The sequence below is a fragment of the Sander vitreus genome, chromosome 15 (genome assembly GCF_031162955.1).
Source record: "Sander vitreus isolate 19-12246 chromosome 15, sanVit1, whole genome shotgun sequence".
Classification (NCBI taxonomy): Eukaryota; Metazoa; Chordata; class Actinopteri; order Perciformes; family Percidae; genus Sander; species Sander vitreus.
In genome coordinates this window covers 679,588-703,342 of record NC_135869.1, presented here as the reverse complement: position 1 = coordinate 703,342, position 23,755 = coordinate 679,588, and the positions used below count along the sequence as shown (strand labels likewise).

General features: G+C 42.7%; 1 pseudogene across 1 annotated transcript in view; it reads left to right on the top strand.

Moving 5' to 3' along the window:
• The first annotated feature begins 3,219 nt into the window (after window positions 1-3,219).
• Window positions 3,220-23,755, top strand: part of LOC144530401 (uncharacterized) — a 32,584-nt pseudogene continuing 12,048 nt past the window's right edge. The window contains exons 1-10 of the transcript XR_013503106.1: window positions 3,220-3,330; window positions 3,500-3,576; window positions 3,724-3,952; window positions 4,036-4,062; window positions 4,123-5,879; window positions 5,974-6,147; window positions 6,790-6,963; window positions 7,057-7,230; window positions 7,325-7,498; window positions 11,231-11,404. The product of XR_013503106.1 is annotated as an uncharacterized LOC144530401 (transcript). The remainder of the gene's footprint in view (window positions 3,331-3,499; window positions 3,577-3,723; window positions 3,953-4,035; window positions 4,063-4,122; window positions 5,880-5,973; window positions 6,148-6,789; window positions 6,964-7,056; window positions 7,231-7,324; window positions 7,499-11,230; window positions 11,405-23,755) is intronic.

Here is a 23,755-nt window from a genome sequence, read left to right as displayed (position 1 = left end):
ATGTGGCCCGGGAAAGGGAAGTTTGGGGTCCCCTGCTGGAGCTGCTACCCCCGCGACCCGACCCCGGATAAGCGGATGAAGATGGATGGATGGATGGATGGTATGTTTCTCATGAGTAGAAGTGTAAGTGTAGAATTTTGGATACACCCTTGGTTTTTTTGGGATGGTGAACACACTGGTGTCATCTCTCTCTCTCTCTCTCTCTCTCTCTCTCTCTCTCTCTCTCTCTCTCACACACACACACTCTGATTAATGATAAAAAACGGCGTCACTTCACTTTGTCTGTTGGAAGTTGAAGTTGAAGCTCCTTTTCTACACAGACCTGCTGAGGACAGAAGAGAGCTGCACACTGATGAAGTTCATGGCTGAAAGCTCAGTAAGTGGAGCTGTGATTGGTTGAGATGACGTCTGTGATAGTTGTGGTTGGAGAAACAGTTGAATTGATGGTAAACGTGTGATTGTTTAAAGCTGGGAAACAAGATGGATGTCTGTGTGAGCAGGCAGAGAGAAGTCCAGATGAAGTGTTGTTTCTAATGAAGAAAAAGAGTTGAGTCTGATCTGGGGTCTGTCAGGACTCTTATTGATGTGGAGGGGAAGGTAGCAGGGGGGGGCACTAGGACCCAGCAGAGATCACTTTGTTTGGCTGTAAACACATCTGAGAGACAACAGCTGAGGACGCTCTGTGTTTGCTCTCACCTGCTGCTTTAAACCCTTAACTCTTCATTTCTGCTCCTGGTGTCACTCAGATGTACCCCACTTTCAACACTCCCAACGCATTCAAAATTATCCTTGGTCAGGTGCCTTTGGCATTAATCACTGACGCACAAAATCCCCTTTAGAGTCTCTGTCATAAGAAGGGGTCTTTCATATAATTCCAATGTAATTCAGTCTGCGATGACATTTTACACTCTGGCAAACCCTTTTGGCGTCACTTTTCAACGTGCTTGGTCGGGACCGTTGGGGGTCACTTTTTGACGCTTATTTACCAAATGGTAAAACCACTTAAGTAGGGTTAGGGAAACACTGTGGTTCGGGTTACAAAATGTATGTTTAAGTGACATTTTACTGTAATTTAAATGGTATCAGTTTGACAACGGTTTTTAAACATGTTCTTTTTAAAGTGCACATTAATCAGCAAGTTGTAGTCAAGCTTTTCTTAATTAAACGGTCTGAACCCCTTTTTCTGTTGTACTTTTCTCTTCAACCTCTCTGTTAAAGAGGAGCTGAGCAGGAGAAACGCCATTTTAAAAACATTTTTCCTTGTGTGCTTCGAGTCTTCGCTGTTAAAACAACTCAAGTCCAAATTAAAGTCTAAAGGTGAATCGACATCAGTCAGTGGTGGAACAAAGGAAAACCAGTTTACAGAAGGGAGGGAGGGGAAGATGAGGGAGGAGGAAGGAAAAGAGGATCAGAGAGGAAGAGTACAATAGTTAGAAGAAAGACATCCAGCGGTCACAGTGAGTAACTACAACTCCAGCTGATTTCCGCAGCTTCTCTGGTTTCTTCTTTTGAATCATCCAAATGTCTGGATCAAAGATGGCCACGACTCAATGTAACATTCAGCTCTGATTTCCATGACGTGTTCTGTCTGTCTGTCTGTCTGTCTGTCTGTCTGTCTGTCTGTCTGTCTGTCTGTGAGTCAGTCAGTTTCAGCTCATCATTTCACAGCACAAACGTGTTGTGGTCAAACCACCATGTCAAAAATATTTAGACACCAAAAAGCATCAAACCACTTTCTAGCATACAGAGCATCTACCGGTATATGTGGGGTTGTAACGTTAGAGATAAACATATGTGGTACACACAGTTTTCTGATGCACACCCACTTTGTTTTTTCTGGCTCAGCTAGTGGTCCAACCAGTCAGAATGCATACTTTCAAAGTGAAGTGAGGACACACACACTCTGATTAATGATAAAAAAACGGCGTCACTTCACTTTGTCTGTTGGAAGTTGAAGTTGAAGCTCCTTTTCTACACAGACCTGCTGAGGACAGAAGAGAGCTGCACACTGATGAAGTTCATGGCTGAAAGTTCAGTAAGTGGAGCTGATTGGTTGAGATGACATCTTTGATTGTTGTGGTTGGAGAAACGGTTGAATTGATGTTGAACGTGTGATTGTTTAAAGCTGGGAAACAAGATGGCTGTCTGTGTGAGCAGGCAGAGAGAAGTCCAGATTAAATGTTTTTCAACATACTTGGTCAGGACCATTGGTGTCACTTTTTGACGCTCTGTGTAGGGACCGATTTGGCGTTATTTTTCAATGTGCAGGGTAAGACTACTTAGTTAGGGAAAGATCGTGGGTGGGGTTCAAAGATGTATGTTTAAGTGACACACATGATTATGTTCGTGCAGTTTTGGACTTGCACTGGTCTGGTCTTGGTCTTGACTCGTTCTCAACCCGGTCTCGGTTAGGTGGTCTTGACTACAACACTGCCAGCAGCATCTTCTCTGTTCATCACTATTGATCCATGTGTTGATTAGTGTCCTGTGTTGAGTGAATGGAATTTGATGAAGTGATAAGAAAAGGCCCTCTTTAGTTCCCAGAGTTCAGTCATGTTTTCTAACTACTTTAGTCCGAGCAACAGTCCAACAAGCCAAAAGGATTCAACTGACACTGATATGACACAGAGAGAAGCAGTCAATCAGAGGATGAGCTGCTGATATTTGGGTTTTTTACCAAGATAAATTATTTGACAGATGATGTGCTGATGAATGATTGGACTGCTTCTCTCACTGTTTCCTCTCCAGATAGTGTGGACTCTGCTATGAGTCAGTGTGAGGACAGAGAGGAGGGAGTCCCTCCCTCTAAAACCACTCTGTGTGGGGAACATGACAGCCAGACCAAAGCTCAGAGCTGAGAGGACCATCTCTAACTGTCCACCAATCAGATCACTCCACCATCATTATTCACACTCAAAGCTCTGTGTGTGTTACGTTTCAGCTCAGAGAAGCAACACAGACCTGGACCTGGACCTGGACCCAGCTGTGTGTCCTTCAAGAGTGACGACTCAATGGAGTTTGGTGTTGATTTTAAACAACAACATGACAAAAAGTAGGTAGTTGTAAATTGTGTTCAGTAACACATAATCCATAATGTCAGTAATTAAATATATATTTGTATTGTATTGATTTTTTATTAATTATATATAAAAGTCTTCCATTTGGAGAGAATTTCCCTAAATATATGAGCTTTAATGAATATCTTTCTATCAGGATCCATCAGAGACCAAACTGTCCTGAAGCTGAATCCAGCTGTGTGTCCATGAAGAGTGACGAGTCTGTGGGTCATCCTTTAGTCTTCAAAGATGGATGCCACTCTGTTGCTCAAAGGTGAGGATTTCAAACTGATAATCAGCAGGACTAGTAAATGTTTACCACTACAGGGAGTCCTCTGATTCAATGTTAACATCCAAACATCACTTCATGGACCTTTACCCTGTGTTTGTCTCTGTGTGGACAGACATGATGTGAGCTAATTCTTACTGATTCCTCCACAAAGTGGACGAGGAGAGCTCAGAGGTTCCCAGTGGTCAGTCTGCCCAGCAGCATCAAACACACCTGGACTCTATATTTATGGTCTGTACATGCACAACAACTACTTTTACATCTATTCTGTTCACAATCATCTCCATGCTGCACTTGGACTTGTCTGTCCAACATGGATCTGATATTTGCTTCCATGATTTCAGTTTGATTTGTCATTCATATAATCTTCTATTCCAGCTGCTGGAGGAGAACATCTGCACTTTTGTGAAGAAAGAGCTGAAGAAGATCCAGAAGGTTCTGAGTCCAGATTACCCAGAATGCTTAGAAAGTCAGAGGGAGGATGAGGACATGTTGGACGGTGAGGATGAAGAGCAGAGGAGGAACAGCAGAGAGGGATTTCTGAAGATCACACTGCACTTCCTGAGGAGAATGAAGCAGGAGGAGCTGGCTGATCGTCTGCAGAGCAGTAACAGGATTTCTCTAAAGATTTAACATGCTGGATAAATAGGACCTTTACCAATGTCTCAAAATATATTCACATACTCAAAGGAAATGTTGAAATATGTTCTTTGACTTATTGATCTGCTTTGTCGTGTGTTCATTCAAGAAGTCTTGCTGCAGGTGGTAAGCATAAACTGAAATCTAAGCTGCAGAAGAAGTTCCAGTGTGTGTTTGAGGGGATTGCTAAAGCAGGAAACCCAACCCTTCTGAATCAGATGTTCACAAAAATCAACATCACAAAGGGAGGGACTGCAGAGGTCAATGATGAACATGAGGTCAGACAGATTGAAACAGCATCCAGGAAACCGGACAGACGAGAAACAACAATCAGACAAGAAGACATCTTTAGCCCAACCTGGAAGAGATGAACCAATCAGAACAGTGATGACAAAGGGAGTGGCTGGCATCGGGAAAACAGTCTTAACACAGAAGTTCACTCTGGACTGGGCTGAAGACAAAGCCAACCAGGACATCCAGTTCACATTTCCATTCACCTTCAGAGAGCTGAATGTGCTGAAAGAGAAAAGGTACAGCTTGGTGGAACTTGTTGATTACTTCTTTGGTGAAACCAAAGAAGCAGGAATGTGCAGGTTTGAAGAGGTTGTGTTCATCTTTGATGGTCTGGATGAGTATCGACTTCCTCTGGACTTCCACAACAATGAGATCCTGACTGATGTTACAGAGTCCACCTCAGTGGATGTGCTGCTGATCAACCTCATCAGGGGGAAACTGCTTCCCTCTGCTCGCCTCTGGATAACCACACGACCTGCAGCAGCCAATCAGATCCCTCCTGAGTGGGTTAACATGGTGACAGAGGTCAGAGGGTTCACTGAGCCACAGAAGGAGGAGTACTTCAGGAAGAGATTCAGAGATGAGGAACAGGCCAGCAGAATCATCTCCAACATCAAGACATCACGAAGCCTCCACATCATGTGCCACATCCCAGTCTTCTGCTGGATCACTGCTACAGTTATGGAGGACGTGTTGAAGACCAGAGAGGGAGGAGAGCTGCCCAAGACCCTGACTGAGATGTACATCCACTTCCTGGTGGTTCAGTCCAAAGTAAAGAACGTCAAGTATGATGGAGGAGCCAAAACAGATCCACATTGGAATAAAAAGAGCAGGAAGATGATCAGGTCTCTGGGAAAACTTGCTTTTGAGCAGCTGCAGAAAGGCAACCTGATCTTCTATGAATCAGACCTGACAGAATGTGGCATCGATATCAGAGAAGCCTCAGTGTACTCAGGAGTGTTCACACAGATCTTTAAAGAGGAGAGTGGACTGTACCAGGACAAGGTGTTCTGCTTCATCCATCTGAGTGTTCAGGGGTTTCTGGCTGCTCTTCATGTCCATCTGACATTCACCAACTCCGGAGTCAACCTGCTGGCAGAAGAACAAACAACCTCCTGTCAGTGGTTTCTACATAGAAACAAACCTGAATCAAAACTTTTCTACCAGAGTGCTGTGGACAAGGCCTTACAGAGTCCAAATGGACACCTGGACTTGTTCCTCCGCTTCCTCCAGGGTCTTTCACTGCAGACCAATCAAAGTCTCCTACGAGGTCTGTTGACACAGACAGGACGTAGCTCAAAGACCAATCGGAAAACAGTTCAGTACATCAAGAAGATCAGTGAGAATCTGTCTGCAGAGAGAAGCATCAATCTGTTCCACTGTCTGAATGAACTGAATGATCGTTCTCTAGTGGAGCAGATCCAACAGTCCCTGAGTTCAGGAAGTCTCTCCGCAGAGCAGTCTCCTGCTCAGTGGTCAGCTCTGGTCTTCATCTTACTGTCATCAGAAAAAGATCTGGACATGTTTGACCTGAAGAAATAGGCTTCAGAGAAGGCTCTTCTGAGGCTGCTGCCAGTGGTCAAAGGCTCCAACAAAGCTTTGTACGTGCACACACAACTATCCGGCTTAAATGTAGTTTTTTATTTATTCATAAAAAATAACTTGTTTTGTTATGTTTTACTGATTCCTCTTCAGGCTCATTGGTTGTAAACTGTCAGAGAGAAGCTGTGAAGCTCTGTCCTCAGTTCTCAGCTCCAAGTCCTCTAGTCTGAGAGAAGTGGACCTGAGTAACAACAACCTGCAGGATCCAGGAGTGAAGAGTTTGTCTGCTGGACTGAAGAGTCCACACTGCAGTCTGAAAACTCTCAGGTCAGAATTAAACTTTTTTTAGAAGTTTACTCACTGACCCCTATTTTCCTTCACACGCGTTTGCTCTGTGGCCGCAATCCTGGCTATTCAAGTCAATGCTTGACATTCCACCACCTGCGTCATGGCGCGTCCCCTAAGTGGCAATCCGCTCCTCTAAAATACGTGCCAGATCTGTTTTCATATGAGCCGCGGGGTGTTCAGACAGCCGGGCAGGAAGTGGAACAGCGAGAGCATCCAGTCAATTTACCAAAAGACACCCCCCAATATCGTATATGTCTCCTCTACAACACAATGGACGATTGAGATTCATCTTAAATGGGGGAAAAGATATTAGACATCATAAATCATTTTTATTAGTAAAACATCAGAAAACGAGAAGTGAGGGAGTTTAATTACAGGAGTGCTTGGAGTGGAAGGTAGATTCTAGCTTAATGAACCCGTGATTCTTTCAAGTACTTGCAGACACAATAAAATCTGCGAGTTGAGCAGGCAAGAGGGTCCACTTCTGAGACGCTCCTTGTGTGGTATGGCGCGTGGCAGAAGATGTTACAAAACAGCGGCGCAGTGGTGGTAAATCTGGGTAAGCCGTCATTGGCTTTTTGTATTTCATTTTTTAATTAACTGACTAAACATTCTTCTCAGGCTGAGTGGCTGTAAGCTGTCAGGGGTAAGCTGTGAAGATCTGTCCTCAGTTCTCAGCTCCCAGTCCTCTAGTCTGAGAGCGCTGGGCCTGAGTAACAATGAGCTGCAGGATTCAGGAGTGAAGCAGCTGTCAGCTGGACTGAATAGTCCACAATGCAGACTGGAAACTCTCAGGTTAGTGTACTGATGTTTGAAAATGATGACCACCTCAACTCTTTTTTCTAAAGTCATCAATTACTAAATAGACTTCCTGAATAATATTTTCAGGCTAAGTGGCTGTAACCTGTCAGAGAGAAGCTGTGAAGCTCTGTTCTCAGTTCTCAGCTCCCAGTCCTCTAGTCTGAGAGAGCTGGACCTGAGTAACAACATCCTGCAGGATTCAGGAGTGAAGCAGCTGTCAGCTGGACTGAATAGTCCACACTGTAAACTGTAAACTCTCAGGTTAGTGTACTGCTGTTTGAAAATGATGACCACCTAAACTCCTTTTTTCTAAATTCATCAATTATTAAATGGAATTCCTGTATATTATTTTCAGGTTGAGTGGCTGTAACCTGTCAGAGAGAAGCTGTGAAGCTCTGTCCTCAGTCCTCAGCTCCCAGTCCTCTAGTCTGAGAGAGCTGGACCTGAGTAACAACATCCTGCAGGATTCAGGAGTGGAGCTTGTGTTAACTGGACTGGATAGTCCACACTGCAAACTGGAAACTCTCAGGTAAGTGTACTGCCATTTTTTTAATTGTCTACCTCCTCGAACACTCAGACCCGCCCATGAAAAGAACGACAAAAAAGTGCAATGTTACTGACTGTAAAGGTCTGCAACAGACACACAATCAGTGACTCTCACAGAATCACTAACAAGGTTTTACTCTTAAGGTTACGCCTTTCACCCTTTATTTAAAGGGTTAGGGTTTTTAAAGGGTAACTACTGTTTTTTTCAACCTGGACCCTATTTTCCTATGTTGTGTGAATGTAAGTGACTGGTTGGAACAACAATCTTTGACATTGGTCCAGTATTAAGCGAGAGAAACAAGCTACAATGTAAGTTAATAGGGCAATTGTCCAGCCTGTATTTACGTTCACAAAAGTGCACGTTTTGCCGCTGACAGACTCAGATCATTATTCTAAGTGTCTGACAACATTATGGAAAGTATTTCTAAGGAGGTCGACCTTTCTGTTAAAGAGTAAGATCCTTTTTTTAAACATCCACGAAATTGCGTTCTCTAAACCCACCAGACTCCATGTAAATAAACAGTAATTTTAGTATCGTAAAACACACTTTTTCAAAGTGTTCAAAGTCGACAGAAACTAAATAAAACTATGAAAAGCCGTTTTGGGTCGTCTTTCCTTTACTTTTGGTTGAAATAACAACCCAGTCTTACAGCAGTTCGTGAAATGTTCACATAATTTAATCTATTGATTTGTGTACACGGACACGTTTATCTTGTTTTTTCTTTGTGGTGGTCAGCACGTTTTTTAAACTAATGTATTTCAATGGGAAGCATCTTTCGTGATCACAGCACGATTCTTTCTGCCAGTCAGGCTGCAGCAGAGAAGCTGTATACAGCTTTGCAATTATTGGTATTTTTAACCCTATAACCTCTGTTTTAATCAACAATTATTCACGAGATCTTATCATGGTTTATATTAGGGCTGTCAGCATTAATGCGTTAATCGCGATGTGATTAAGGGTCGAGCATAATACGTTAATTGTTTTTTATTCGTATTAATCGCATGCCGCCATTTATTAATTTATTTTCACTTCACTTGGCTTTGCATCGTGCCTAACAGGCAACTATTTTGCCGTATTTCCTCGTAACACATCCTGCTGCTGCAGGAATAGCAACGCGGAACGTGTGTCTGTATTTCACTGTAGAGGATTCCGACACCGGGATGTAACAATCTGCAGCTGTTGTTGTCGGAAAAACACAGACGGTGTGTTCAATGAAACTGGTAATTTACAGCCTTGTGGTGCATTCAAAGTTGTTGTTAAATTCAAATGTGTGACTAGATTACATATATAACAAACAAATACAAATCTTAAAATCAAGTTCATAAAGTCACTTTCTTTGCATTCATTTGATTCCCAATCAAGATACACTGGTAAGAATGGCTTTCCATTGTTAATATGTACTTAAAAACAGTTCTGAAATGCAAAATAATAGAATTTTAATCATGTGATAAAACATGCGATTAATCGCGATTAAGAAAATGTAATCGTTTGACAGCCCTAGTTTATATGTATTTCTTTTAATGTTATTATAAGCTGGATTGCTTTGTTGTTTATTGATATTTTTTAAATTATAACGCTACATCTATCAACATTTATTTAGATGTTATCATGGTATTCATTTCTTTATTGTAGTAACATTATTTCCGTTTTATTTTTATTCGATCTTGATGATCTTATTCGGTCATTTAAACAGCCGTGGCCCGCTTGCCTGGTCCTCCAGTACGTGAATGAGTTAGCAGGGTTAGCATGGCGGCGTTAGCCAGGACCAGTCGGGATCACTTTACTGGCTGTGTCTTAATTGTTTTTGCAAGTAACCAACTCGGGCACTCTAGCTATATAATTCAATGTGAGTACACAAAAGTTGAAATTACATAAAATGCCCGTCCCTAGTAGCTGTGATAAATTAGCCTGAAGCTAATGCTTAGCTTTTCATTAGGAAATTAACCAACTCGGCGTCCTTTTGGGCTCTAAGCTGTCTCCATCTTTCAAATACATCTCCAATATTTACCCGGGATTTGTTATGTCTCTTGTCACGCAACTGTTGCCAGGGTTTTTTTTTAGGTCGGGTAGATCTCCGTTGATCCCGTTTGTTTGTTTGCTGCTTTCATGGCTGTACTAATGTTACAGCTGTAGCGCGCTGGGTTTACGTTTTTACAGGTATATCTGGCAACCCGGCCTGGCTGTCAAACTGGGCAGTTCATAACAACACACAGGCCAAAACACAAACAGAAATTCCGTAACAAAACGGAAATTTCAAAAGGAGAAAATACTGGCATTAGCATTAGATAGTATTTCAACTTAGGTCATTTTTGGATTTATTACAGTAAATATATTACATATTGGACCTTTAACATCCTTGAACACTGAGTGTGAAATTTCCGTCCGAATTTTTTCGCATGTTCAAAAATAAATATGACCTCATTGTTATCAATCAAATTCACACACTGCTTTTTATTTTACTTTTTCATTTTGAGGTGTTTCAACACTTAAGAGCCACTGTACAAGTGAAAGTCAAAACCAAAAATAGCATCTGACAGGTATATATATATATATATATATATATATATATATTATCCGCAGCTAAGGAGGTGGAACTCTCCTTGCTCTTTGCGCAATCTCAGAATTGGATGGACCTAATATTTACACAGACCTAAAGGATTATTAGGAACACACTACTAATACGGTGTTTGACCCCCTTTTGCATTTCATTGATTCAACAAGGTGCTGGAAGCATTCTTTAGAAATGTTGTCCCATATTGATAGGATAGCATCTTGCAGTTGATGGAGATTTGTGGGACGCACATCCAGGGCACGAAGCTTCCGTTCCACCACATCCCAAAGATGTTTTATTGGGTTGAGATCTGCTGTCTACAGTGAACTCATTGTCATGTTCAAGAAACCAATTTGAAATGATCCGAGCTTTGTGACATGGTGCATTATCCTGCTGGAAGAAGCCATCAGAGGATGGGTACATGGTGGTCATAAAGGGATGGTCATGGTCAGAAACAATGTTCAGGCTGTGGTATGGCATTTAAATAATGCCCAATTGGTACTAAGGGGCCTAAAGTGTGCCAAGAAAACGTCCCCCACACCATTACACCACCACCACCAGCCTGCACAGTGGTAACAAGGCATGACAGATCCATGTTCTCATTCTGTTTATGCCAAATTCTGACTCTACCATCTGAATGTCTCAACAGAAATCGAGACTCCTCAGACCAGGCAACATTTTTACAGTCTTCAACTGTCCGATTTTGGTGAGCTCGTGCAAATTGTAGCCTCATTTTCCTATTTTTAGTGGAGATGAGTGGTACCTGGTGGGGTCTTCTGCTGGTGTAACCCATCCACCTCAAGGGTGTTCATGTTGTGGCTTCACAAATGTTTTGCTGCATACCTCGGTTGTAACGAGTGGTTATTTGAGTCAAAGTTGATCTTCTATCAGCTGGAATCAGTCGGCCAATTCTCCTCTGACCTCTAGCATCAACAAGGCATTTTCACCCCCAGGACTGCAGCATACTGGATTTTTTTTCCTTTTTCAGACCATTCTTTGTAAACCCTAGAAATAGTTGTGCATGAAAATCCCAGTAACTCAGCAGATTATGAAATACTCAGACCAGCCCGTCTGGCACCAACAACCATGCCACGCTCAAAGTTGCTTAGATCACCTTTCTTTCCCATTCTGACATTCAGTTTGGAGTTGGAGTGTGTTTTTAGTCTGTCAGGCTGTCTGATCTCGGAGGAGGGCTTTACTTCTCTGGCCTCAGCTCTGAGCTCCAACCCCTCCTATCTGAGTGACCTTGACCTGAGCTACAATCATCCAGGAGACTCAGGAGTAGAGCTGCTGTCAGCTGGACTTAAGGATCCAAACTGGAAACTGGACACTCTCAGGTATGGACTGATGGACAACACTGTTTCCCTGTCACTAACTTATTAACTCTGGTTCATGTTTAATGGACGATCTAAGTAAAGGTGTTTTTGGGAATTCGTAGGTGTACAGATCTAATTATTGGCAAATTATCAAAGATGTTTTATCAATATTAATAAAGTTATTATTAATGGTTATTAATAACTTTATCAACTTTATCAATTAATGGTATTAATGGTTATTAATAACTTTATCAAATCAACAAACAATCAAAACGGGGCACCACCCTGGAACTTCAGGGGCCAATAACCAAACTGTGAAATAGTCTCATTAGGTGGTATTCCCTTTAAAATACCAATTCTTTAAAGGAACAAAAGGAAGGGTGAATCCAAGCACTGACCTGTGTTCAACCAGCAATTATTACAATAAGTACAGAAATAATCACAGACAACTGCTAATTAAAGTATAGTAGAATTTATTAACTTAAAAATCATCAATGGCCGATCAGTAATTCTTTGATCAATTAAAACCAATATACCTTTTTTCAAGTACAACAGAAACAAAGCAAAAGCAAACCAGCATGTGATGAGACGCTCTCTGTGTCTAGGTTTGTGTGCGTGTGTGTGTGAGAGAGAGAGAGAGTGCGAGGAGGAGGGGGAGGACGAAACCCGGGGGTTGCTTGGTCACGCCCAGATTACCCGTTAGCTCTTTGAAGCTAGGCTATGTGTTAGCTGCACAAAAGCTATTTAAACTCAAGAGGGCGGTAGTGGGCTGCGTTGCAAGGCCACGTGACTAAGCTGGCCCGTTAGCTCTCCAACTAACGGGTTGCTGAAAAAAAAAGACGCTCCAAGAAGCGGAGTTGCAGACCCACACACTAAACTACTTCGCTACTTCACAGGTTTGGAAGTTTTCTTCCTCTTTAACGAGTGGAGAAGATCTGGTTTCTTCAGGAAGCAGGATTTTGCAATCAGAAATTAGCTGGGGTATCTCCTTGAAGAGTGGAGCACCTGTTTCCAGCAAATGGGCCAATAGAGGCTCTTGATGACTCTCAATTATGACCAGCTCTGACACCTCTCTACTGGAGTTCACTAGGCTGCTAGCCGTGGTCTTTGAGTAGACCGAAGTGACTGGAGGCTCCGAGGGGAGCAGAGTAGGTTCATCCAGGTCGGCTGGACCGTTGGATGTGGTAGGAAGGGTCAGGCCCAGGGTCAAAGGCCGAATCACGTGATTCTTGGACGTGCGAAGGTGGCAGTATACTTACCCGTTCTGTTGGGTCAAACTCTTTCGGAGTCGGAGAGGATCATGCAGCCAAGGCTCGATCTGGCGAGTGCTCAGATCATGTTTTCGCAGCCGGCGGTGACCGTTAGAAACATCAGAAGAATCATAGTCACTCAGGTGAGGACGGCTCCTCCCCTTTGGTGGTGGGGACGGAGTCTGATCAAAGCGGGATGGCGAGCTTTGTGGCTCGTACCGTTTGTCAGTGGACGGAACTCGGATTCTACCTGTGTTTCTCTGATGTTGCAAGACACCCCTCCCCCTTTTGGCAGGGGAGTGGTGATCTCTCCTCTGGGAAGGTGAGGAAGAGGGTTTTCTCCACCAAGGTGGTGGAGAAGAACAAGATTGGTCTCTCCGAGGAGGAGGACGAGAAGGAGATGATGAATGGTCTCTTCTCTGGGAAAAAGACAAGTGGGTTCCTCGCCGAGGTGGCGGAGAAGAACAAGATTGGTGTCTCTGACTGTGAGGAGACCAAGGAGGAGGAGAATAGAATGCTGTTCTTTGCTCGACACGCTGGAGCTGTGCCAACAGATCCTCACGGCTCTCTTTTAACCAAGAGATCTCATCACGCCTGGCTTGGACTCTCTGTCTAAGCCATGCCGTTTTGTGCTGCTCAGCTTCATAGCTGTTCTGCAGCTGTGCCGATGGGCTCTGCTGTGATAGATGAGCACCAACTGACCAAGCAAGCCTTGTATGGAAGCGTTTAGCATCCAAGACGGCTGTGCAATGTAAGCTAATAGTTCCTGGAGTATCTCATCGCAGGTAGCTTCATAACCTTCAAGGTTATTCCTCTTCTCTGTGGAGTCTAGGATGAGACAAGCGACCACATTCTGCAGGACTGTGTCGGTTGGCTCATTGTAAGCTTTCGCTCCCAGCCTCTGGTAATCAAAGCAACTCATTTTACCTCTTTAGTAAACAGATTGCTACCAGGGCTAAATTGCTTTGTGGTGACAAAGGGAACTAACTGTGAAAACGTTGACGCAAGGAGCAGGTGAAAGGCTTAACCTGTAGTTCCTTTAGTTTTAAGTGTTGACTGCTAATTAAGCTAATACTACGACCTAATCCTGTCAGGATGTCAGAGGTCATACACCTCAGGTGAGTAATAGCTGTTACTGTCAGTATTAGTTGACCGCCGTATTAGTCAAGGATTTCAAGATCAAGTAGAATGCGAGAATGTTGCCTAAACAAAGAATACTAACCAATGTACATACTTTTTTTTTTTTAAATCTTTTTTTTCTAAACAATTAAGTTTAAAAATTTAAATTCATGAATTATTATGTATAATTATTATATAATATTATATAATAACGCTGGTATCTAACAGCCTCACACGGGGCACCATTTGTTGGGAATTTGTAGGTGTACAGATCTAATTATTGGCAAATTATCAAAGATGTTTTATCAATATTAATAAAGTTATGAATATGGTTATTAATAACTTTATCAAATCGACAAACTTCAGGGTCCAATAACCGAACTGTGAAATAGTCTCATTAGGTGGTATTCCCTTTAAAATACCGATCTGAATTAATTTGATTAATTTATCTGGTATTCCTTAAAGGAACAAAAGGAAGGGTGAATTCGAGCACTGACCTGTGTTCAACCAGCAATTATTACAATAAGTACACAAATAATCACAGACAACTGCTAATTAAAGTATAGTAGAATTTATTAACTTCAAAATCATCAATGGCCGATCAATAATTCTTCGATCAATTAAAACCAATATACCTTTTTTCAATCTACAACAAAAATAAAGCAAAAGCAAACCAGCATGTGATGAGACGCTCTCTGTGTCTCTGTGTCTCTGTGTGCGTGTGAGAGAGAGAGAGAGTGCGAGGAGGAGGGGGGGGGTGACGAAACCCAGGGGTTGCTTGGTCACGCCCAGATTACAAAGGCTATTTAACCTCAAGAGGGCAGTAGTGGGCTGCGTTGCAAGGCCACGTGACTAAGCTGGCCCGTTAGCTCTCCAACTAACGGGTTGCTGACAAAAAAAACGCTCCAAGAAGCGGAGTTGCAGACCCACACACTAAACTACTTCGCTATGTGCTAGCTGTGTAGCTATTCGACATACGTGACTCGCTGTTGGCCAGCTGTTCACTTGGGCATGTGTATGTCCGTATATGTGTGTGTGTGCGTGTGTAAGTGAAAGAGGAAAGAAAGCCCCTTAGGAAAAGAAAGACACTTTGAAAAACCTGATTATCTCACTCATTACAATAACTAAAACTCCGTGAAAGGGGAGTTAGCAAGTAGCAATTACAGTTTTAACAAGCCAGCTGCAATATTCAACACAACATATCAACAATGCACCGTGATCAGAGTACATTCACAGAAATAGATTTGACACAGCGGTCACAATCATAGATTAATAAATCACGCGCGCGACAGTAGCGCTTATTAATCGAACAAATCACATTAATGTCATAACAAGTGGCAGCATTAACCATACTGACATTAATAAAACACTATTACTCTGCCCAGAAAACCTTAAGACTTCTTACTGTGTGTTCAGTCCGTTCTGTCCATAGCTTTCCACGCTAAAACAGAACGGGTCCGTGTCGCTCGTCAACGGCAACGGAGAAACATGCTGATCCCCAGGACAGCGGGTAACAAGCCAGAGTCGACTTTGAAGAAACAACGGTGTCCGTGTCCGATTTCCTTCTAGAGAATGTGTTGTTCTCTCTGCAGCGTTGATTGTTTCCAGGATCCCCTTATTAAATCCACTTTGTTCAGAAATGGAAGTTTTGGGCACAAGAGCATGTGCGCATCCTTCAGCGGTGTGAGCCACCAGTGGAAGATGTTGGAAAAATGTGTGTCTGAAGGTTTTATAGGCCCCGACTGCATGCTGTGTTCAGGGGCCGTTAAGCGAATGGGGATCCAGAGATCTCTGGGAGGTGTGGACTACAAGGCTGTAGTTTTTAGAGTTTTTACCACTTTGGCCACTCCTTCGTGGTCATTCAGCCATTTTGTGGCCTTCTTATCTCCTTTTCTTCATTTAGGAGTTTGGAGCAAGGGATGTGGAATTTACATGTAGGCTGAAACCCTCTGTTTGAAAGACCACATGGTCTCTGAGTCTTTTGTCTCTGAGTGCCGGTTGGCCACATGTGTTCTTTTGTACAAGATCAGTTTATGCACATTTGTTTGTGTATAAAGTTGATTCTGACTTTGTTTCTTCCTGCAGGACGGACCATGGTGGACCGCAGAGACTGAGACCTGGGGTGAGGAAGTGTGAGTGTTTAAAGTTTAATTTATAAGAACTCCGCTGCATGTTACACTAGCCACACTACACAAAGCTACAAAGAAGGAAAGGAAGGCCCTTGTAATCTCTTAAATTGTGAGGATTGAAGAGGAGAGCTACAAAATCAAAGCAGTGAGCCAACAACAGCAAGGGAGGTTGACAACATAGGAAGCCATGATCAACATGGGCGGATATGTGGAGGATGCCCCAAGCAAGGTTTAGCTTCCTTATCAGGACCAGGTATGATACCCTTCCCAGTCCCCGGGACCTGCACCTCTGGTATGGCTCAGAGGGGACCTGGCCAACTCTGGGACTCCCAGAACCCCAGCTTGCAGCACATACTTTCTGGCTGCAAGGCAGCACTGAATCAGGGCCGGTACAACAGCAACATAACAGCAGCTGATCCAGTTTGTCAGGCATGGGGTGAGGCTCCTAACAGCAGTAAGTGTGGTCCCTCCTGTCACCCAGAGGCGAGTGTAATATGAGAGCCGACGTTGACCGCCAGTAAAAGTTTCCACTAGAGATCACCACAACCTCCTTATGGCCAGATATCGTGCACTGGTCCTCTACTAGAAAGGTCATTGGGAAGAGGGAATGGAGGCAGCCTTCGAGAGAAAGTAGGAAAAGTACATAGAGAGCTGGGAGCTGTGGGTGCACAAGCAGGGTGGAGGGCGTTCATTTATACAGTGGAAGTTGTGTGCAGAGACTATACTGGAACATCCCCCCACCAGTTTCTGAAGTCTCTTGGGATCACCGGCTCCATTAAAGACCTGGCTGAAGTGGAAGAACAACGGAGCTTCTGGCTTTGGCTCCGAAGAAAGGACAAGGGATGAAGGTGCAAGATGCAAGGATCCTAGGGCTGGCTGTTGATCCACCAGCTTGGGTGTTTGGGATTAACGGAGCAAAACATCAGTGAAGGGTGGCTCCCAGCTGACAAACCCTGCAGCCAGCACAATGGCACAGTCGGAGGTGCGTCAGGCAGAAATGCGTCCGGCAGAAATGTGTTCCAGCAGGTGGACCCACCTGTGCACACACCTAGTTAACCTGGCTCACCAGTGACTACTGTGAATAGAGCAGTTGGCTTCTAGGAAGGTCTGGAGGGCTGCCAGGGAAGACTGGCTGGCAGCAGGAAAGACTGCACCAGGGGTGGAGGAGCTAGTTACCCTTTCCGCACATCCTTGAAGCGTCTGTTACATGGACTCCCTAAATTAACTACCAGCAGAACAAGAAGAAAACAGCCTGGCGGTCAACCAAATGCAGGATGGAAGATGGACCAACTAGGACAGACAACATGGTAACAACTGGCACGAAAGACAAATGATCCTGAGAGAATGAGGTTGTGGGTGGTCCAAGGTGACAACCAACCTGGGCCTGCAAATCCATCGGGGGAAGTCAAAATGCAGAGGCAGCAGCCAGATGCAAGCTTGCACTGCAGCAGTAGGTCAAGGAGAAATATTAGCCAGGTTGAGCAACACAGTGGTATTGATCCTACCATTACATCTGCCGAGAGAAATACTACCTCAGCAACCTCCACCAGGGAAATTGACGACAATCCCCCATCATCCTCCAGTTCTGCCTCTACCATAGAGGGCATATTAGTCGGATTTAGGGGTTCCTCAAAGTGCTCCTTCCACCGCCCTATTACCTCCTCAGTTGAGGTCAACAGCGTCCCATCCTTACTGTACATAGCTTGGATGGTTCCCCGCTTCCCCCTCCTGAGGTGGCGAACGGTTTTCCAGAAGCACCTTGGCGCCGACCGAAAGTCCTTCTCCATGTCTTCTCCGAACTTCTCCCACACACGCTGCTTTGCCTCTTTCACGGCAGAGGCTGCAGCCCTTCGGGCCCTTCGGTAACTGCCTCCGGAGTCATCTGGGATAACATATCCCGGAAAGACTCCTTTTTCAGTCGGACGGCTTCCCTGAGCACCGGTGTCCACCACGGTGTTCGTGGGTTACCGCCCCTTGAGGCACCTAAGACCCTAAAACCACAGCTCCTCACCTCAGCTTCAGCAATGGAAACTTTGAACATTGTCCACTCGGGTTCAATGCCCCCAGCCTCCACAGGGATGCACGAAAAGCTCCGCCGGAGGTGTGAGTTGAAAGTCTGTCGGACAGGGGCCTCCTCTAGACGTTCCCAATTTACCCGCACTACCCTTTTGGGCTTACCAGGTCTGTCCAGAGTCTTCCCCCACCCCCTGACCCAACTCACCACCAGATGGTGACCCTCTCTTCACCCGAGTGTCCAAAACATACGGCCTCAGATCAGATGAAATGATTATAAAATCGATCATTGACCTTTGGCCTAGGGTGCTCTGGTACCAAGTACACTTATGAGCATCCCTATGTTCGAACATGGTGTTCGTTATAGACAATCCATGACTAGCACAGAAGTCCAACAACAAACAACCACTCTGGTTTAGATCAGGGAGGCCGTTCCTCCCAATCACGCCTCTCCATGTGTCTCCATCATTGCCCACGTGCGCGTTGAAGTCCCCCAGCAGAACTATGGAGTCCCCGACTGGAGCCCCATGTAGGACTCCACTCAAGGTCTCCAAGAAGGCCGAATACTCCGAACTCTTGTTTGGTGCATATGCACAAACAACAGTCGGAGTTTTCCCCCCCACAACCCGCAAGCGTAGAGAGGCGACCCTCTCATCCACCGGGTTAAACTCCAACGTAGCGGCGCTCAGCCGGGGGCTTGTGAGTATCCCCACACCCGCCCGGCGCCTCACACCCTGGGCAACTCCGGAGAAGAAAAGAGTCCAACCCCTATCCAGGAGTATGGTTCCAGAACCAAGACTGTGCGTAGAGGTAAGCCCCACCAGATCTAACCGGTAGCACTCCACCTCCCGCACAAGTTCCGGCTCCTTCCCCCACAGAGAGGTGACATTCCACGTCCCCAGAGCCAGCCTCTGCAGCCTGGGTCTGGTCCGTCGAGGCCCCTGACCTTCACTGCCACCCATGTGGCAGTGCAACCGACCCCAGCGGTTCCTCCCACAGGTGGTGGGCCCATGGGATGGAGAGATGTCCGCTTTTTCGGGCTGTGCCCGGCCGGGCTCCGTGGCAAACCCGGCCACCAGACGCTCGCTGACGAGCCCTCCATCTGGGCCTGGCTCCAGACAGGGGCCCCGGGCTTCCTCCGGGCAGGGTCACTTCATCTCTTCCTCGATTTTTTTCATAGGATTTTTGAACCATTCTTTGTCTGGCCCCTCACCTGAGACCACTTTGCCTTGGGAGACCCTACCAGGAGCACAAAGCTCCAGACAACACAGCCCTCAGGTTCATAGGGACACACAAACCTCTCCACCACGATAAGGTGATGGTTCCCGGAGAAGCTGAGTTGGACCTGAGTAAATGAAATTAAATCCAGTTCATATGCATATGAGGGTTATCCCAGCTATGTTGAATTGACTATGCAGAAATTATGGTTGTTTTCGAACATATTTGGCCAAGATTTTATGCATCTTTCTCTTGGGACCTGCAAATTCAATATTTCAAACTAAGGTGTGTGTGTGTTTAGTATGTCAGGCTCTCTGGTCTCAGAGGAAGGCTGTACTTGTCTGACCTCAACCCCTAAAAAAGGGGCTGTTTTAGGGTTAAGACTTGGTTTTAGGGTTAGAATTAGGTTATGATAAGGGTTAAGGTTAAGCATTTAGTCTTGATGGTAAGGGGCTAGGGAATGCATTATTAATGACGGGTCCCCACAAAGAGTGCCACAAACCTGTGTGATTTCAGGCTGTCTGGTCTCAGAGGAAGGCTGTACTTTTCTGGCCTCAGCACTGAACTTCAACCCTTCCCATCTGAGAGTGCTGGACCTGCGCTACAATCATCCAGGAGACTCAGGCGTGAAACTGCTGTCACCTGGACTTAAGGATCCAAACTGGAGACTGGACACTTTCAGGTATGGACAGATGGACAACACTGTTTCTCTGTCACTAACTGATGAACTCTGGCTGGTTCATGTTTAATGGAGGATTTAAGCAAGGCCGCCTAATATACGGTCTTTCCGGGGCTTAAGCCCAGGGGCTATGAAGACGAGGAGCCTATCATGAGCTAATAAAAAAAAAAATCGTAGATTTGTAACTTGTCAAATTTTCTGTCCATCGCTTAAGCCAGTGATAGCAAGGAACAAGAATGGGCTCAGCCAACCCAAACAAGAGTTAAGAAAATGTGTTGATGATGATAATAATAATAATAATAATAATAATAATAATAATAATAATAATAATAATAAAGCCAATAAGAAAAATGGCGCAAAAAATATGAATGCTGTTCCTAACGGCCTAAAAGCTGCCTCCAAATTGCATGCTGCCCACTGCCCCGTCTCTCGTCGTGTTCAGGCACCAACACACAGCTCTGACAGACCCATCCGTAACTCTGTGTTCTTTGTCTGTAAAAATAGAGACGAGCAGTTAAAGTTCTTTCGTCTGTGTAGCAGCTATTGTTGATAATAATGGAGGTGCTCTGCATGCTGTGGGAGAGGTGATGCATACTTCATGTATTTGTGCCATAGTTTCAGATTTCTACCTCTTATAAAGGGCAGCTTGCAGCCGCTTCCCTAAACTCTCATTCAGAAACCCAAACATAGCTTTGTGTCTGTCAGACGGTCTGGATACTGCCATAGAGCAAATGAATAATGTAATGCACAGCAGACGGTAGGGCAGGTAGATCTTTTCATAAAATATTGTGACTGTATCAAGGTACAACTTTATTCTCCTAATATTACAATTGTTTTTTTATTCAAAATATAACCTATAATATATATATCTATATATCTCAGAGTTTTATTTTCAATGTGCACGCAGTTTTCATTTCATTTATTTCGAACAATCGACAATGATGTAAGACAAAACAATTTTAAACCATGAAGAAAAAAAAAACTATCAGGATTTAACAGAAAACAAAATAAAAATATAAAAGGATAAGTTCAAGAAGGAGCAGGCGGAAGCAAATAGCTTATTTAGTCCTGCCCCTTATTTCACAAAATCATATTATTACAAAGTAAATAGATATGCAAATACAGCATTCAATCTTACAATAACTAACAACAATACAACAATGACAATATCTTTTTAATTTACAATTCCGTTCCTGTGTTTTGGTCTATTTTCTGTATTGGTCAAGTAATGATTTCTTTAATCTATTTTTTGAACTGAATAATATTATGGCTCTGTTTTGTCATTGTTCAGTCCGTTTCATAAGGTCACCCCACAAACTGAAACACACATGCTTTTAACAGTAGTTCGCTCAAGAGGTTGTTTGAACATACATTGTCCTCTTAGATGATATCCCCTGTCTCTTTCATTAAACATTGCACGTATGTTACAAGGTAAATTATTTTCTTTAACTTTAAACATAAATTGCGCAGTTTTGAATGTAACTATGTCCATACATTTCAGTAAATGTGAATTAAAAAAAAAACAGATGATTGGTATGATCACAATACCCGGTGTGATTTATTATCACAATTGCTCGTTTTTGCAAAGCAAAAATCTTTTGTAAGTTGCTTTTGTAGGTATTTCCCCAAACTTCCACACAATATAACATATATGGTACAATTAGTGTGCAGTACAGAGTATGTAAAGTATTTTGGTTCAAAATGTATCTAGTTTTGCTCAATATACCAATACTCCTAGCCATCTACATGCACAGATAATTAATGTGTGGCTTCCAGCAGAGTTGGTGGTCAAGTACAACACCCAGACATTTATTTTCATAGATTCTTTCAATTGTTTCATTATCAATTACTATTTTGACATCTGAATTTATAGTGTGATTTCCAAATATCATGAATTTAGTTTTAGTCAAGTTTAAAGATAACTTATTTGAGTCAAACCAGAGTTTTAGTTTATTAATTTCATTAGTGACCATTTCCAGCAACTGCTGCAAGTTATCCCCACAACCAAAAATATTTGTCATCTGCAAAAAACGGTTAAGTTTAGTACTTTTGATAATTTACAAATGTCATTTAAGTAAAGGATAAACAATTTTGGGCCTAAAACTGACCCTGTGGCCACAGGAAATGCTAAGACTCACTGAACGGTGATTACCCATTTGAACAAACTGACTCCTGTTTACGATATAGTATTTATCCAGTTTATCCAGGCCACACCTCTTATTCCATACCTTTCCAAAAAATTTTAACAGGATTTTGTGATCTACAGTATCAAAAGCTTTTTTCAGATCAATGAAAATCCCCCCTGCATAATTTATTTTCAATACAATTTGTTAATCTTTCAACTAACTCAGTAAGTGCAATAGACGTTGACCTACCGCATCTGAATCCATACTGACGGATCCATTAGTAAATTGTTTCTGTCAATGAAGTTATCTAGCCTTTTGACAAATAGTTTTTAAAGTATTTTTGAGAATTGAGAAAACGGAGATATTGGTCTATAGTTATTGAAAATATGTGAGTCACCAGATTTATACAATGAGATGACTTTAGCTACTTTTTTCTTATCAGGAAATGCTCATGTTTTAAATAGATTTTATATATATATATATATATATATATATATATATATATATATATATATATAGATAGATAGATAGATAGATAGATAGATAGATAGTGGGTCAACTATCCCGTCTATTACTTACTAGAGACATGTCAATGTCCTCACAATCTTTGGAAGTTTTATTACAATTATTTACAATCTCTTTAATTTCACTGCATTCTACAGTTCCCAAAAACAATGAATATGGGTTATTTTCCACATGGTCCATCACAGAGAAATTCATCCCTGTATAATGTGTCTTTGGCGAGATTAGGACCCACATTAACAAAGTATTTGTTGAATCTGTCAACCACTTCATTTGTCCACATCTTCTCATTATTATTATTATTGAAGTTTTCTGGATAGTTAAATTTATTAAGTCCTTTTGAAATAATGGTGTTTATTGTATTCCATGTTTCTTTAACATTATCTTTGTTATTTTCTAGTAATTTATTATAATAATCCTTCTTACATACCCTCATTATGGTAGTTAATAAACGAAAAGGTAGTTTTTATATTTTAACTCATTCTTTTGTTCTATATTTTATGAAATTCCTGTAAAGCGTATTCTTCTTTTTTTTTTTTTTTTAACAGACATTTTGAATTCCTTTAGACATCCAGGGTGTTTCTGAATATTTCCTTTTTATTACAATATTGTTTTATCTGACAGTTTTTATTATATAAAGTTGTAAATATGTCTAAGAAAGGTTCATATGCATTGTTAAGGTCAGCTTCCTTCTTTATTTCCTTCCAATTATACTTTTTATTAATTAATTTTGAAATGCAGAAATGGTTTCTTCTGTTCTCATTATCTGGAATTTTGTCATTGCACTCCTTTTTCCCACTAAAATTACATTCATGAGTCACAAAAATTGGTAGGTGGTCACTTATATCATTAATTAATATTCCACTTAAAGAGTTGATTTCCATATTGTTTGTGAAAATATTATCTATCAGAGTGATACCATTGTATGTTTTTCTGGTTTGTGATAGTGTTTCAATAATCGTGTGTGTGTGTGTGTGTGTGTAGATGGTTGACTTTATGCTTTACTTTTATTAAACATTATTTCTGTGACTATTTTAACATTGGATCCTGGTTTCCTATATACACAACTTACTATGACATATATTACATACATACAGTGGGGCAAAAAAGTATTTAGTCAGCCACCAATTGTGCATGTTCTCCCACTTTAGTGCTAATTTACAAGGTGGTCGAAAACATGACAGTCATTGAGGATATAATGGAGTGTATCTCAATGGAATTATGTATGGAAAAAATGAAGAATGTCACACACACACACACACACACACAGTGGGGCAAAAAAGTATTTAGTCAGCCACCAATTGTGCAAGTTCTCC